General features: G+C 45.1%; 1 long non-coding RNA gene across 1 annotated transcript in view; it reads right to left on the bottom strand.

The window, feature by feature from the left end:
- Positions 1-540: 540 nt before the first annotated feature.
- Positions 541-9,574, bottom strand: part of LOC117886581 — a 76,973-nt gene continuing 67,939 nt past the window's right edge. Inside the window, exons 3-4 of the long non-coding RNA XR_004647999.1 lie at positions 7,888-8,063; positions 541-3,858 (exon numbers count right to left, since the gene is read on the bottom strand). This is a non-coding gene — a long non-coding RNA (uncharacterized LOC117886581). The remainder of the gene's footprint in view (positions 3,859-7,887; positions 8,064-9,574) is intronic.

Genomic DNA, 9,574 nt, shown 5'->3' with positions numbered 1-9,574 from the left:
CCCCCCGAACTCCCGACCCCCCCATCTCTTGACTGCCCCCTCCAAAATCTCCCTGCCCCTTCTCCTGCCCCCTGGCCCCCTTACCCCGCCGCTCAGAACATGGTGTTGGGCTCTGTGCGGAGCCGGACACGTGGCTGCGCTCCCCAGCGCAACACACAACCCGGTCCCTGCCCCTGCCCAGTGCTGCCGGAGCGGGGCGCTGGGCTGCAGGGGAGGAGGAGCTGCCGAGGCCCGATGCAAACGGCCCGGCAGGCCGGCCGGCTCAGAATGCGGGGGGGGGGGGGGGGGCGGGGAGGAGGAGCTCTACAGCTGCTCCGGAGTCCAGCCCGGCAAGCTGCAGGGGGAAGGGCTCTGGCTGCCAGAGCCCCATGCGAGCGGCTGACTTTCCTGCAGCCTCCCAGCCGCTCGCTCTGCTCTGCATGGGGAGGAAATCCTGGACATTTTTAGTTATTTACAAATCCCCCCCCGACGCTATTTTTAACACAAAAAGGAGGACATGTCCGGGTAAATCCGGACGAATGGTAACCCTAAATTAAGGAATCCCCCAACTCTCTCTAACAGTAATTTACTTTGCTTGATTCTTATACTCTTTTCCCCCAAAGGAGTCACATGTCTCAAAAGCATGCCCAGTGGGCGTGTGGTTATTAATTTTATCTGATTAGTATTTTAGAAGGGGCTGGGGGGGGGGGGGGTACTGAACAAAGATCACTATCCAAATGCAAGTGGTAATCAATTTAAAAAGTAATGTAAAGCATATGGACCAAAGACTACAAAATGTACTAAGTCCTAAAGAATTGAATATAGGTGACAGGGTGTTGTAGAGGTTCTTTTCAGAGAAGAAGCATGTTTTGAGCCCAGAATGGTTGGGACCTGTAGTTATAACTAATAAAGCAAGTCCTACTGTGTATCAAGTGGAAATTAAAGGAAAGAAAAATAGAGTGCTGAAATGGTTCCATTCCAGCCAGTTAAAGACCTGGAAAGGCTTTGTAACTTAAGTGTAGAGAACAGTATAGTATTTATTCTTTTCTTTCCTTTTTCTTTTAGGAACGACTACAGAATGTATACCTGGATCTGTTCTTGTGTATTGTTACATATGTCAGACTCTGTAGTTGTTAGAAATGGAGACCATCTCACTTGCATGGCTAATGAAAGTTATGTATCAGACTGGATCCTCTCCAGTTTAAAGGAAAGGTGTGGGTGTACTCGTATGAACAATTCACAGACTGTTACACAGTGTGGGAGGTAAAAGCCACTGGGGAAAGTGTCCTTTCCTTTACGGAGAAAGCAGGGGAACAAAATGTAACCATGTCAGAGGGTAATGGAGAGATATTCCCCTTTATCCAAAAATCTGATGTTGAATGTATTTGGTTCCTCAATGACAATTTTATGAATAATTGCACTATTGTGGCAACGACTGCAAACTCCTCCAAATGTTCATACATTGAGCTCAAGGTTGGTCAATGGATTCGGGTAGAAGCCAGAAATATCAATGTAGTAAAGGGCCTGCAGTATTACTTGGAATCTATTGAAATTAATTTGGTCACCCCCACTAAGAGCTATGAAAGTGAGTTGCAATGTGTAATGCATAATAAAACTTGTTTAGATAACTGTCAAGGGTTAAACCAGTTTTGTGGCAGAAAAAATGTCACATTTCATGTAAAGTGTACTGGAAATGTTAAAATCAATGTTAATGTTAATGACACCGGTAACTGGACAGTTACAAGTCTGTATGGGACTACGATGGTCAAAGAAATTGTAGTGGTTCCTCAACCACAGAAAATTATTATTGGGCCTGTAGTGGTAAAAAGGGACGTGAAAAAGTTGTTAATGGTAAATCCCATGTACGCCTTGAAAAAGGTTATTATACCTCTGCGGTTAGATTTGTCATTAGTGCAGCCCAAATGTGCACCTTATGTCTTCACATTACGTGTTGGGTAGTATGCTTGGCTAGATAGTGTACTCCCAAAGCAGCCCAAATATCAGGGGAGGGATACAGTAGCTATCATTCTAGGACTGGTGGGCACAGGATTGATTGTCTTAAACACCATAGATAAAGAGGTTCTAGCAAGTAAAATTGGGGCGATAGGTCAAGATATGGCCTCCTTATCGCATCCCTTAATCACCTCTTTCAATCATCTCAGCGTTATGGAATACAAGATAGCAAATGTATTACCTGGCTGGTTACAGGTGCAACAGGTAGACCACCCTCACATCGTTAATGCTCTCAATGTGTTGCAGTCAAATGTGTCCATGGCTCTTTCATGTATCCAGGCACAGTACTGGGTTCTAGGAATAGCTACAAACATTATTAGAGAAGGTTTAAATGGAGTCCTTCCTGTAGAGATAAGAAAAGCTCTCTGGGAAAATTCCACTACTCCCTTTGAGCAAAGACATCAGGATTGGTAGAGGCTGGTAAATTTTTCATTTTCAATTACCAATGCCACCATTACTGCCTTTGTGTTAACCATAGTGAAGCGACAGGAAGAGTGGGTCTATCCCTTAATTCCATTGGGGCTAAATGTGAATCAGTCTGTTTTAATCCCCACAGACTTTTGGCAGAATCAGCAGAAACCTGCATTTCTATGACAATCTCCAAGAGCCCAGCAGTGTTGGAGATCAACAAAACTGCTGGGTGGTGCAGGGAGAGGATTAAACACCTCAATTCCACCTACCACAGGGCAAAGAATGGGAATGGTAAGTCTGGGAACTTCCCAGCTACCTGCCCTAGTATGAGGAACTCAGCCAGATGCTGGCAACTGCCCCCAGCATAGAGCCCACAGTCAGGCGTGACCATCTCCTGAGTTGGGACTATATGTTTTTTCAGAGCAGAGGCAGAGAGGACTGGGACACCACCAGAGGAGAACCTAGTGGCAAAGGGGCTGGCGGTTCAGGAGTGGACTCCAGGCCATGTGGGCAGTTGGCTGGGGGCCCATATTCAGAAGACCTGTTTAGGGATGGGGCTGGTGAGGATGTGGCAATGCAGCAGGACCCAGAGCCTGATAAGTGGCACCTGCTATATTTAGTTTTTGGAATCACAGCATTAATGGGAGGATTTGCTGGGCTCTGACCAATGCAATTATTGTTTGGGAAGAAATGACATGCAGGAGGCTGGATTTCGCTTCTGTTAAGGGCTTAAGCCAAGCCATTTCCCGGCCCCATGCCACTTGGGGTCCAAGATGGATTCCAAGCAAGAGGGACCAGGGGAGGATTCAAACAGATAGCTAGCAACTATTTTCTTCTAAATGCATGCTTCTTCTTCGAAAAAGGGATTAGGGTCAGAGCCTTAGCAAGCACAAGTGCACATTTCTGCATATAATGCTCTGTTTGTAACTGTGTCATGCCAGAACACTGTTTCGAGTTTCATTGCTGCTTGCATTTCCCAAGCTATCAGGATTATATATCCCAATGGCTGGGGCAGACAAACAGAGCTCCTTGTGGGTGGCTACAGTTGGTTTGCTGGGCCTCTGTCTGGTTGTGGCATGCTGTACAGGATGTCTGTGCTGTCCAGGGTGTGGGGAGGGAGGGAGAAGGGTCGGTTCCACAGCTGGTAAGTGTCTGCATCCTAGTTCAGCATCTTACGAATATTTGCCCAAATGTTCACCTACTCCTGGCTGGTGATGCTTGAAAAGTTTTCAAGCAATAAAAATTCTAGAGGGTGAGTCAGATTCCAGGGCAGAGCTGACTTATAACAGCCTCCTCTAGTTCACTAGCCCCTTCCATTCACTGATATGCTGTTCAGTCACCAGATACCGAAAAGTTCCTTTGCATAGAGATGGTGTTCCTCGGCTGGCCTGAGACAGGAGTCCCTCTTTCCAGTCTGGCACCTCTAGCAGATTTGTCTTCTAAAGCTTGCCCTGCCTGCAATAACATGAAAACCAAACTAGTAACAGGCTCTTTGAAGGAAGCTCCTCTTCCCTCCCTCCCCCATATCCCCCGCTGCCCCCAAGTCAAGGGCTGATTTTTATTAAACAATTTAAAAAATGTAATTCTTACTGTAATGTGTCTGGGCTGGCAATGTGATTGGCCAGAGCTTCTTAACAGACTAATATAAAGAATGAATTAAAAAAAACCCAAGATGATAAATATCAACCTATAGCCTTCCCATGATGCTGAACATAAAAGGGGTGGGGGTGGGGAGGTTTTCTTCCTTCCTTCCTTCCTTTTCTTTCCTCAGTGTGCTCTTTCATTGCCTTGGTAGGCCCTTCCACCTCAGATGGACTGAGGAATCTACCCAGGACTCTTGGGGAGTTTGTGCTCCCCAGTGTATGAGAAGGAACAGGCTCAGGGACTAAATGTTACAGGACGTTGTGGCCAAGGTAGATCAGCTGCAGTACCAGAAAAGGAAGGGGGAGCAGAAGGCTCAGAGGGAGACAGAAGGAGAAAATGGTGGCATGGTTCCTTGACCAAGACTGGAGACTGAAGGAGGACAGAAGACACACATGTTCAAGAGGCTGCTCAGATTCCTGACCATCAGGCTGCAGGCCCAATCAATTTCACTCATCATTTTCCTCATTTTTGGGAAATTAGCCCTTTTGGAGCACCAAATATATGCATCACTGGTTGGGACTATCCTCTGCCCACACTGAATGTAATCAGGTCATGCTCACTGGTTCCTAGGCAACCACCAACTTCCAGTCCAGTGATCAATTCAATTATGTCACTATAGTCCAGGCTTCGTGTCAAGATATTCTCAGTGGACATTAAGGCAAGGGCATTCATTGTGGACTGCCCCATCGTTGAGCAGTCATAGCTTTTAATTCTGCTCATTCTGGAGAATGACAGTTGTGCGTCAGTATTTGTAAACAGTAATGGGAGGTAAATGCAAAGAGCGATGTCTAGGTCTGGAAAAGTGGATTCCAAGTGGAGAGCCTTCCGCTGTTTTAAAAGGTAATTTACAATTTTCATTTGCTGTGAAAGAACAAAACACTTCAAACTCAATTTACTTCGAAATCTCAAGGATATTTTGCAACTCAAGCCCAGAATGAATCTCAGAGTGGGGTACAGTGTTAAAATTGGTTAGGAAGCCCAAATCCTGTATATAAACAGATATAGGCTACATCTTCACTACGGGGGGGGGGGGGGGCGGTTTAAGATACGCAAATTCAGCTACGTGAATAGCATAGCTGAATTCGATGTATCGCAGCCAACTTACCCCGCTGTAGGGACGGCGGCAAAATTGACCTCTGCAGCTTCCCGTTGACGGCGCTTACTCCCACCTCCGCTGGTGGAGTAAGAGCGTTGATTCGGGGATCAATTGTCGCGTCCCAACAGGACGCGATAAATCGATCCCTGAGAGGTCGATTTCTACCTGCCGATTCAGGCGGGTAGTGTAGACCCAGCCAAGCTTCCAGGTAATTTTGCAGGGACATTTGCAAATGATCAACTATGAAATTAAAAGTTTCTACTCTAAATGTTTCTGGCCCTCACAGATCCACATTTGGTGTATTGGATTCACATGTCTGCTGTTTATGTTTTGGGACTTGATGAGTTTCACTGTAGTAGGTTTGAGATACAGTCAGTGTCTTTGACTTTGCAAGTGCTTCCATGTCATCAGTCTTATCCCTCAGGTGCAATAAAACCAAACCAAAAATCAGCCAGTGACTGCAGGAGTTGAACAGCAGAACCAGGCTTTGCTTTTTAAAGTGTGGAACTTGTTGACTGAAATTGCTAGAGGATATGATTCCAGTGCACTGCATAAATGTGGTTTCAAAACAACCCATCTTGTCTCACAGGAACTGATCTTCTGTTTGTGTAGCCCCATATTAAGCAATGTCTTTGCTGATTTTATCCAGAGCTTCTCGTATATTTAAACAATTGTGGCATAGGGTTTTTGTGGATTCAGGGGAGCAGGTCCAACAGGTGCTAGTCAGAGATTTCAGAACCAAAAGACAATTATTTTCATTTCCTTTAAGCCTCTCTGTAAGGATTATCCAGCAGTGAGGCATGGAGTTGCTGGAGGAAGCCAAAAAAAAAAAAAAAAAGATACTGCTTGCAGGTAGCACGTTGGTAACTATGGTGTCCAGAGGTTCAGAGAATGTGCAGCACAAGGAACATAATCTGCTAAAGAATTAATCTGCCTAATATGTGTCTGAAACCCGGCATATTTTCTTGACATGTTGGCAGCATTGTCATAGCTCATTTAGAATACACAGCACATTCTCGGCAAGACTTTCACTGGAATGATAGTAAAAATGGGCACTAAATTAAAAAAACATTTGATGTGATTTCTGCTTTTGTTAACAAAATGAACAGTGCATGCCAGCTGATGAACATGAGAAACAGTGGGAATACTGTCAACTGAACAGTAATACTTGGCTGTATTGCTGATAGAACTTTCTTCCCCCTCAGTTGCAAAACGTCATTGCCGATAGTGGAGGAACTATATGATGGTTTTCCATGCCCAGCAATACTGAACTTCTCAATATGATTTCTGAGGAAGTTATAAGATTTGAAAATTAGCTATAAAACTCCCAAAATATTTCCATTGTAAACAGATCCATTTTTTTCATCGTCCTCACAAAGTAAGAACCTTCTTTCAGCAAGAAATGTGATTACCTTCACAATTCTTTTAGCACCTCTCACCACTATTGTGTCTCGTTTTGAAACTGATTAACTTGACAGCTCAGTATCAGTACACTGATTAACTTATCACACGTTAACATAAGTGATCAGTGCTACTCTCATACTTCATAATTCAAACAGTAATCTCATCACTACATCCACCACAAATATCCTGTTTGTCTGAAAAAACTTGCCCATGAAACAGAACACAGCGCCAGTTGAAGTTGAGTACAGCAACCATTCCCATATGACTGTTTCTCTGTTCACTGACTTTTGAGTGAAAATAACTTTGGAAGGATAACAACTGTAAGACTGACCACCCATGTGTTTGTACTGCCATTCAGATGTTTTGAAATTTGCATTGTGACTTTGACAAAGGGCCCTGATCAATGCCGTACTTTTAGACATCATCATCAATTACCTGCTATTCAGATGGATGTAACAATAAAGATGATAAAGGTGATTGTGAAACAATATCTTATATGATTAGCTTACTAATATATCCATCTCAGTCTCGGATATCTGTAGCTGGGGAGCAAGGGGGCTTTCAACTGGTTCTGCTTCAGACTGTACTGGGCCTTCTACAGCAGCACAGGCTAAACTTGGCATTCCCTCAACTGCAGCATCCATATGAGTTACCATTTGATTTACAAAATTGTTCAGTTTCGGTACTTTGCTAAATAACTCTATCCAGCAGTTCCTATTTTAAATTAATTTTCATTTAGAGGAGCTGCTCATGTATTTCCAACTTGCCTTTTCTTACATAAAATTAATCAATCAACTTAACTATAGTGTGCATGTCTTTTTGTGTGTGTGCATGTGTGTGTATGACGTGCGCTATATGCAGTCATGTACATTAAGGTTAAACAAACCATAGCAGCTTCCAAGGGAGAAAGGTTAAGGGGCTTGAAAGCTTTGTGACAAAATGAATATAGCAGAATGTCCTAGGTTATGATTTTTATTAAAATGCAAGTAAACATGATGCGTGTGTATTGGTGATTTGAGTTGGCAGAGGTAAGTTTTGGGTTGGGGTGTGGGTTTTTTTTTCCTGGTGGGATCAGGAGCCCCCCTAAGGAAAGGAGCTTTGTGGAAGTGCATATTGGTTAATCTAGGCCTAAGGATGGGGAGACTGGAAGTGGAAAGACAATTACAAGAATTACTGCAGGAACAAGCAGTCAGCATGATATTGCAAGGCAGCCATTTGGTTCAATGTGCTGAGTTAAGATTAAAAACCCAAGGCTATCAGGGTAACTGTGTTGCATATGCTCTCAATGGAGGTATGAGGGGGTTTTGGTCAATATCACAAGTTAAGGTGAGGCCACTCACCTGTGCGTAACAATCCAATGGCCTTGTATTTGGTCTCCTTAGTCAACTGCTTCATCTTAATCAGAAAGAACAGGACAGACATATTGGGAACAAGCATGGCCATGTTCTGCTCCCCGCAGGTGAAGGGCATCTAGAAAGCTGATGCAGGATCTGGGTGGCTGTGCCAAGAATATTGCCTGTGGAAGGGGAGAGACAAGAGTGAGTGCTGCTCAGAGCCTACACCAGATGTAAATATCACAGCTCCATTGAAGTCAATGGTATCTACACAACACTAGTGTTCACTGGCTCTGAGACCAGGAATCCCGGGCTGAAAGGGCCCTTTCAGGGAAGCAGAGTTATGTGGGTACTCCTCCTTCATATAAGGAACATGTGAGCAAGACGTGCTGCTTTGTGGAGACGCTGTGTCCCAGCCACTCAGCACTTTGTGAATACATCACCTTCCTAGTGAGACACTTGATGTTTTGAGGTGTCAGAACCTTCTTTTGCCCCTTCAACTACCAAGTGCTCTTCCGGGACCTCCACAGCAGTCTGGACGATGTGGACCACTCTTCCTGGCTGGAATCCACTCCAGCCCCGTGTCTGCCCACTTGGCTGCAGCATGTCTCTATAGCCTACTCCAGGGATGAGCAAACTACAGCCCATGGGCCACATCCGGCTAGCGGGACCATTCTGCCCACAGCCCCTCCCCTGCTGTCCCCCTCTCCCACAGACTCAACTCGCTTGCTCCGCCGCCGCAATGCTCTGGGCGGCGGGGCTGTGAGCTCCTGGGGGTTGGATGGGGCAGGAGTTCCGGGGGGGGAGGGGCAGATAGGAGGTGGGGGTTGGGCCACGACCTCCTCCTCTAACTGGCCCTCCATACAATTTACAATACCCACTGCGGCCCTCAGGCCAAAAAGTTTGCCTGCCCCTGGCCTACCCCTACTTTCCATCCTCATTGGGAGAGTGGAACTGAATGATTATGCTCTGAGAGGAGAAACCAATGAAGTGTGTCTGCATGGTGCACAGGACATGTTTGAAATGGCTCAGAAACTATACCATGAGTATTTATATAGTCCCCATTACCATAGTAGCTGAGTGCCTCACAATCTTTACTATAATTTACCCTCACAATACCCCTGGGAGGCAGGGAAGTGCTGTTATCCCCACTGTAAAGATGGGGCGTGTGGATGACATGGCAGCTATCTGTAATTTTATTTACGAACACAGGCAGTCCTCGGACTTACGACACAATTGGTTCCTGAAAATCGCGTCTTAAGTCGAAACGTTGTAACTTGATTTTCCCATAGGAACAATGTCGAATCAAGCGTCATAAAGTTGAAACCGACGTTGTAAAGTGGAAACAGGATGTCAATTTATAAATGTTGTACCATTTGTCGTAACTAGAACGTAGTAAAGTCGAGGACTGCCTGTAGTACATGTATTCTGTCTGTTTGCCTGGTGATTCCTGTGTTTGGTATATGATCACAAGGGGTTCATTCCAGCAGGAGCTGATGGCATCTATGCAGGACCCTAGCTTCAGATAGGCAAATTTATCAGTATTTAAAGGTACAGTGCAGGTGTCCTTTGTTCTGAAGTTTTACCTCCAATCCTGCTGGGTCTGACTGACCAGAAGGGCGCAGGCGGAATCCAGGTGGGAAACAAGAACAAAGAAATTTGTGGTGGATAAAAACATGGCCCCTGAAGTTCA

The sequence above is a fragment of the Trachemys scripta genome, chromosome 1 (genome assembly GCF_013100865.1).
Source record: "Trachemys scripta elegans isolate TJP31775 chromosome 1, CAS_Tse_1.0, whole genome shotgun sequence".
Classification (NCBI taxonomy): domain Eukaryota; kingdom Metazoa; phylum Chordata; order Testudines; family Emydidae; genus Trachemys; species Trachemys scripta.
The sequence above is the reverse complement of the archived record's forward strand: the minus strand, read 5'-3'. Positions and strand labels throughout refer to the sequence as shown.